Source organism: Hydra viridissima, unplaced genomic scaffold, assembly GCF_058129835.1.
Source record: "Hydra viridissima isolate aposymbiotic clone 2 unplaced genomic scaffold, HvirCarnegie_v1 scaffold_7, whole genome shotgun sequence".
Classification (NCBI taxonomy): Eukaryota; Metazoa; Cnidaria; class Hydrozoa; order Anthoathecata; family Hydridae; genus Hydra; species Hydra viridissima.
Genome location: NW_028324306.1, coordinates 17,225,522 through 17,233,595, shown reverse-complemented (window position 1 = coordinate 17,233,595; position 8,074 = coordinate 17,225,522). Strand labels below are relative to the sequence as shown.

Below are 8,074 nucleotides of genomic sequence, written 5' to 3'. Positions count from 1 at the left end.
ACAAATACGAAGTAGAGTAGACATTAGATTAGTTAATAACGAAGTTAAAGAAAAGTAACTAGCCACAATACCAAACTTTTACCACTGCAATATTCTTGAAGAGAATCTAATAACTATGCATACAAAAAAGACAAAGCAAGTTTTTATAAACCATTACATAGGTTTGTGTATTTATGAAACGAGAGACATTAATGTACGGTTTTCATTAGAGTTACCTAAAGAAATAATATGGAGAATAAGCAAAACTACTAGATAGACAGATTCTCGTCGATTGAGAATTATAGGGTTCTAACTGACATTTTGGAAAAAAATGAGTTGTAAACATAATCATGATGGTGTAGACAATATCTATCATCTGTTAAAACCCTTTATAAAAATCTCCAGATTTGATAAAGTTTTTGATAAAAGTTCCAATTGCAACGCAGGGTTTTGTAGCAATCGTTCAGAATTATAAAGTTCCTCAGAAATTGTTTGTGCTAGAAGGTTCTATCGGCATAAACAACCAATTTAATTCAAGTTTTAAATAAAAGAAGGCTGCTCGCAAAAATAAGAAATTATCTTTGCAAGATGTTTTAAATGCAATTACTGAAGACTTTAATCAGAATTTTTCATCCAATATCAATGATGATTCAAATGATGAAAATTGCAATAGTGAAGAGTCATATGAGTAAAGTTTTTATAAATTTAATTCAATTACAACGTTTACTTATAAACAAAAAGAGATCGAATTTAGACCACAAATGCTTAAATTTGAATAATCTTACAACTTTTTACCGAATAAAGTACAAATTTATTTTTTGTTGTACTGTTTTTAAGTTTTATTTTTTTTCTATAGTCATTAACTGTATGTCATTCTGTTATATAGTAGAGGTATTTCGTTCAACACCGTTGTTTGTTCTCTGGAATCTTCTTTGTCTCCGCAGCATCCAGATAATCAAACGGAAAAAGCAAGGTAAGTTAAAATAAAAAGAATCATTAAGAGTACACCTTTCCCATAACAATTTTATCTGATGTATTACTATATTGGTATTTTTATATTGTGTTTTTGTCATTTATGTGTAATTTATAACTTAATACTCAAGATTATTGTCAAAATTATGTTTTCTTGATTGCAAAGGTTACTTTTTATAATCTCAATGTTTAGTTAATTTTCAAAATTTTGTCTTTTCTACATTATAATATCTTTTATAGATTTGGTAAAGATGGTCTTCTCGTAACAAGTAGTAAAAAAACAAATAAAAAGAGATCTAGACAACCAGAAAAATGGAAAATGAATAAACGTAAGAAATTATGCCAGTCTGGAGAGTCTTATGTTAGCAGTACTAAAAAGATAATTTCTTCAAAAAGGATTTTAAAAACATGTAAAGAAAACTGCAAGTATAAATGCAACGCTAAACTTACCTTTGAGCAGAGAATTTTAATTAAACAGTCATACTACAATATGGACAAAGATAGGCAAAATTTTTTCATTTTAAGTTCTACAAGACGTAATATAACAGCTTGTCAGACTAAAGAAGGTTTTTCAAAAAGACATTATTCCTTTCAATATTTTTTCGTTGTAGCAAATGAAGAAATCAGAGTTTGCAAAACTTTTTGGATACAAACACTATGTATTAGTCAAAAAATTATTTACAATGTGCATGAAAAGAAGGATCTGTTGACTGGTACGCCAAAAGCAGATATGAGGGGTAAGCATACTAAAAGAGTGGTTACAGATGAAATAAAAATTAAAGTAATTCACTTCATAAGTTCCTTTGCAACAGTTGATAGTCACTATTGCAGGTCTTCAAGCACCCGACAGTACTTACCCTCAAATTTGAATTTAAAAAAGATGTATCAGCTGTACATCGAAACGAATAGTGAGGAAGAAGCAAAATAAGTTAAAGAGTCTTACTTTAGATTTATATTTAATACTCAGTTTAATTTAAGTTTCCATAAACCAAAAAAGGACAGGTGTGATGCTTGTGAAGCCTATAAAGTAGCAAAAGAAAATAATAAACTTGATAACACTATGGAAGAGGTACAGCAAGTTCATTTGCAGGAAAAAATAGCAATGCGTGAAGAAAAAACATATGACCATAACAATGAGCTGGTTGATTTAGTAGTAATTAGTTTTGATCTTCAAAATGTTGTTCAGTGTCCGAAAGCTGAAATAAGTAGCTTTTTCTACAAAAGAAAACTAAATGTTTACAATCTGACAGCACATGTTAAATCTAACAAAACTATTAAGAAGTACTGTGTTGTTTGGCCAGAAGTAACTTCAGGAAGAACAGGTAATGATCTTGCAAGCGGACTTATTAAAATTTTTGATGATGTTGCAAAAACATTTCCTGAAGCTAAAGATTACATTACTTGGAGTGATAGTTGTGTTTCTCAAAACCGCAACTCAATTATGACAACTGCCATGATTTATTTTCTGACTCAGCACCGACTAGTTGAAGATATTACAATGAAGTACAGTGTACCAGGGCATTCTGCAGTTCAGGATGTTGATAACATGCACAGTCAAATTGAAAAAACACTGCAGTCTTCTGAATTTTACTCACCAATTTCATTAATGAGACTTTTACTTACAGTAAACAGGAAAAAACCATTCACAATTATTCAAATGCAGTCAGAGGATTTTAAAGATGTCCAAAATGTTGCAAACAAATTTTTATTTAAAAAAGTGCCATTTTCAAATATAACATCACTCCAAATTAAATGTGCACCTCTTGTTGGGTATAAAGTTTCTTATTCAAATAAAATGTTTCATACAACCAATGTAAAGCCACCTGAGAAATATACTAGAAAAAAAGATAAAGAAGTTAAAAAGAATATTATGTTTACTTTGCCTAAACCAGATATTCTTTTCAAGTTTAATCAAAGTGCCATTACAGAAAAAAAAAAAGAATGATCTGAAAGACATGCTAAAATTTATGCCTTTACAAGATAAGGAATATTATGAAAATGTTATAAAAACTTGTTAAAATATTTAGATACTTAAACTTTATTTTTTCAGATGTTCTAATTTTTTCTTATTATTAACAAAATATTCCATGTTTTAGGTTTTTAATGTTGTCTCTTGCTTTACTTTTTTTCTTAAATATGGCCTATATCCCACAAATATTTCTTGTAGAACCTTTTAATTCTAACAAAAAATACGTTACTATTGTAGAAAACGTTCTAACTGAAATCGAAAGTATTGCTTAGTTTACAAAATATTTCGTCTAATTCCTTTTTAACTTAGTTATAGCATTAGAGAAAGTATACAATCATTTTGGATAAAAATTTGTCCGAAATTCTATTAACGTTTCCGTGGGAAGAAGATGCAAAAGTTTAAAGTCGATTTTCTCTAAACTAAAAAAACATCACATAGAACCCTATAATTCTCAATCGACGAGATACTGACAGTTTGATCAATGAGATAGAGACTGAAAACATTTACAAAGGCATATCTGGAGTTGCTAAAAGTAAATTAGACACAAGTGAATATCCAGTTAATCATCCGATTGAGCAAAAGAAGGGAGAATCTTTTTGAAAGACAAAATATATTTAAATAAGTTTTTCTCGAAACTGCAGCAGTCAAAAACTATTTAAATTAAAATCAATGAAAAGAAACTTTTTTCTACCGATGTGCGAATTTAATACTATCAGTCTTTATTTTGAACGATAAACAGAACATAAAGGTTTCCCATAAAAACAAAACAAACACCAGGAAAATGAGGCTTAAATGCATTTTTGTGCCCTTCTTGTCATTAAAGTTCAAGGTGTTTGAACTTTTATGACAAGAAGAGCACAAAAATGGGACTGCTGTTTTTGGATGTTCTTTTGATGTTTTTGTTTGCACATAAAACCAAAAATATAATTACAAATCAGTTAACAGGTTAAACTATTTTATGACGGGTGAAGTCTTACTGATAAGGAATGTCATTCTTAAAAGTCAAAAACATGAAAACAAGGAGTACTATTATCATTTTGTTGTATTGATTAATTTGTAAAGACAATACGTTATTTAAGCAGCTTTAAGTTATTTCACTCTCTTTTTTGGATGAAATAAAGATGTTGAGTTTTTGTATAGATCTTAAAGTCCTAATTATAAAATTTTGATTAATTGATAATACTTGCGTTTAAATGAGTCATATGACGAGTATATCAAATCATTGATTGTACTTAATGGTTTAAACTGTTGTTTAAAATCGGTACAAAGGTTGTCTATTTATTGGATGAGGTAAATCCACCTATCATAAAAAATGTAGCTAATTATAAACATTGTGGAGGTTAGTGAAAGAGAGACAATGTAGAAGTGGGTAAGCTCCTTACTTTGGTCCTCTATCAAACGAATTTGTTTACAGAAATAAAAGATCACAGTAATACTGGAACTTCATTAATTTTTTTCATCCGGTTACTAAAAATCATTAGATTCTCCTGTTGAGTTTTTGCTTCATATATATCGCTATTTGGCTGTTTATATATAAAAATCATATTTGGGATTAATTGCATCAAAACTCACAAAAAACAAACTGAACAATAAATGAAGCTCTAACTCTTTAGAAGCCATCTTACTTTTTTAAACTCACAAGTTTTTGATGAGTAATGAATGCTCGTTCTTAACTTTGTGTAAGATTAATGATCCAAAATTTTGACAGTTTTCAATAAAACGCAAATCGCTTTTATTTTTAAACTTTGATAAATCCTTTAAAAATATTATGAAACGGTTTAATTAATTTTGAAAATTAAAATGAATTTCAATTAGCAAAGTATATTCTGGAAAATAAAACTGTTTTTTAAAAGCTTTATATATTTCGAAAAGTAAAGCGATTTAAAAATAATAACTAAAATAACTTCGAAAAACAAAATTAAAAAAGAAAAGAATAAAAGAAATCTCCTGTATCAAAATTAACATTAGGTTTTTATTCAAAAGAGAGCCTTGTATTTATATTAAATATTAGAAAACATTTAAATTAAGAAAAAGTGATAATATAGAGGAAAGTGGGACAGCATTAGCGGCGGAACATCAATATCACCTAACTCAGAAGGTCACGCCTTTGTATCAGACCACTTTAGATCATTTTTTTAAAAAAAAGGATTTTTTTGAGATTAAAATATTTAAAGAAAATTTTGATTTCAAATGTACTATGCACATAAGTGAAGTTTAAAAAGACCAGTGTTCAGTGATGGTCATAAGACCGTTGACCATAAGCATAATTTTTCCTTCTTTCGGCTACTTTTCTTTTTAGTTGGTTGTTGAAAAGTATTGTTGAATCAACTTCATTTACAATTTTCAAAATCATTATTTTCTACCTTGTAAATGACAAAGTTCCTTATCATTAATAAATAAGTTTCATAACCGATAATAAATATTTTAAAGGATTTCGAAAAATATGTAAGAATTTAAAGTGTAATATTACATTAGTATAGGATTTCAAAGCACTATAATAAATTTCTTTAAGTTGCATTAAAACACTAGAAAAAAATTAAAAATTAAAAAAGTTACAGATACGAATGAAGAGCTTGTATTACTTTAAGCAGGTAGTGATATTATGGTAGGGCTGGTTCATATACCACTCCGAGTAGTTTTAATTCAAAAGAGAAGTGAACTTGGTTTTAGTACTATTTTTGTGATTTTTTTGTGACTTTTGTGACTTTTGGACTGTATTTCCATTAGTTTTCTCAAATACTATTGTACAATACAATCGATAGTGTTAACAATATCGATGGAGCATTTTTTTTGAAAGACAACAAATGCTGCGGTGGAACTTTTAAAGGAGTTTACTTAATATCAAAAATAGTTTTCCACTTCGTGGTTTCATGTGGGCTGGGTATTTTGTATTAACTAACCTGATTGACCAAGTAGTTTTAAACTTTTTCTTCCCATCATATTTATGTGCTACTTTATTGTTAATGCTTGCTATCAACACGTCATTATTGAATTGTACAAGAAGAATACTCAAATATAATGAAATTCAAGTTGCAAGAAACATGATTGTAGAAAATCAGCTTTCCAAATCTATGACGATAATATCATTTTCACTCGCGGTAGCATATATTCCTTTGGTAGCTTCCTATTACCACTTTGCAACAATTTTTTTTAACCTCGATTTTCAATCTGTTCATTCAGGCTCAAGATTTATGACTTGGGCTCTGCTTATATTTGAATTAAACTCGGTATTTAACGCTCTAATATATGTGTTTGGAAGTTGCAGAATCTCTAAGATTTATAATTCATTTAATCGCAAATTTGTTGAAAGTATATCAAAATATTAAATACAAGTATTTTTAAAAGAACTTGAAAATAAACGATTGGTTGATCTTTCTGTTTTCGATGTTACCGATGGGCTCTTAACTGCTTTATTTTCTGCAAAGGTCTGTTGATTACAATCTACTGTTGAGAAGTTTGCACGTTTATAAAGTTGTAATGGCAAAATAGTTTTCGAACTCTCAGAAGAAACTCATTTTTATTCACATTTTCTTGTTTCAGAAGAAACTCATTTTTATTCACATTTTCTTGTTTCAGAAGAAACTCATTTTTATTCACATTTTCTTGTTTCAGAAGAAACTCATTTTTATTCACATTTTCTTGTTTCAGAAGAAACTCATTTTTATTCACATTTTCTTGTTTCAGAAGAAACTCATTTTTATTCACATTTTCTTGTTTAATAACAGTTCTCTTTTCTTTTTTTTTTTTTTTTTTTTGAATTTCATGAGGTTTCACAAACATAATGTTTAAGATTATCTATTAAAAATGTTTAAATAATATCTTTAGAAATAATAAGTTATTCCATTATATTTTTTAAGAAAACTGTTTAAATTATCCTCACCAAGAAAATTGTAACATATTTCCAATACTTTAAAATATGTGTTACACTTAACATGTTCTTTTCTCATAACTTCATGTAACTTTTTTGCTTGAGAAACATTTCTTTTGTTGCTGTTATGGATATAAAAACACCCTTTATTGTTGTTGTTGCTTAGAATCATAATCTAGGATTATTAAACGCATATTATATTTTGGTTACGTTAATACAACCTCAATAAAATTTTCCTATTTCTTTTGTTTGTGTCCGTGGGGAAACGATTTTAAAGGGATTATTTCGAAAATCTCAAGTGTTATTGGGAAAACACGGACGTCAGGTGAACTGAACTTTAATATTTGTTACTTTTGTCACATTTAATTTTGACAGATAAACTGTTAGATGCGTAATTTTATTTCACAGAGTAAGTTTAAAAAGTCAATAATTTATTTCCAATTAATATAAGCGCACCTGAAATGTCATTATTTGATAATATTCAGAGATCACAATATATTAGGCTCACATATGTCGTTTGTATCTATGCATATTTTTAAATATGTATGTGTGCGTATATTTGTGTAAATATATATAAGTATATATATATATATATATATATGTATATATATATATATATATATATATATATATATATATGTATATATATATATATATATATATATATATATGTATATATATATATATATATATATATATATATATATATATATATATATATATATATATATATATATATATATACAATGGTGAGAGAAAGAAATGCATGATAAAGAACAAAAAAGGCTAAAATATAGCAAACGGAAACAGAACTTTCCATAGAAAAGTTTCTAGATTTGTGTATGAAAACCTGATGTTGTAAAGTGATTTTTGTTTCAATAATTGTGAGCATAATTTGCAGTGTATTTTTGTTTAAAGAATCGTATTTTAAGTTCTTATGTTCATTTTTATCAAATCTTGATTTTAAAACATACTTGGCACAATACTCCTTAGCTTTTAATTCTTTATTGTAATATTTTAAAAGTCTACCGAAAGTGTACTACTCCCCGGCAAATTTTCTAGAAATTAATATTAAAAGTTCATTTAGCAGTTTCTCCCTAAGAATAGGAATTAACAACCAGCCGTAAGTTGTTGTTTCTATTTTTAGGGATTTAAGATTAAGTACACAGCTCTCTATACAATTATAAAGTTTTCTTAAATCTTCTAGATCATTGAAATCTTTAATTTTTTTTTATTTTTAATAAAGAATCCATATGTGCTGAAACTAAAACTTGTGTATTCCCAAA

General features: G+C 27.6%; 1 long non-coding RNA gene across 1 annotated transcript; it reads left to right on the top strand.

The window, feature by feature from the left end:
• The first annotated feature begins 525 nt into the window (after positions 1-525).
• On the top strand, positions 526-1,450 carry LOC145192578 (uncharacterized). Its single transcript, XR_016454526.1, has 3 exons — positions 526-667; positions 866-952; positions 1,192-1,450. It is a non-coding gene; the product is annotated as an uncharacterized LOC145192578 (long non-coding RNA).
• The last annotated feature ends 6,624 nt before the right edge of the window (positions 1,451-8,074 follow it).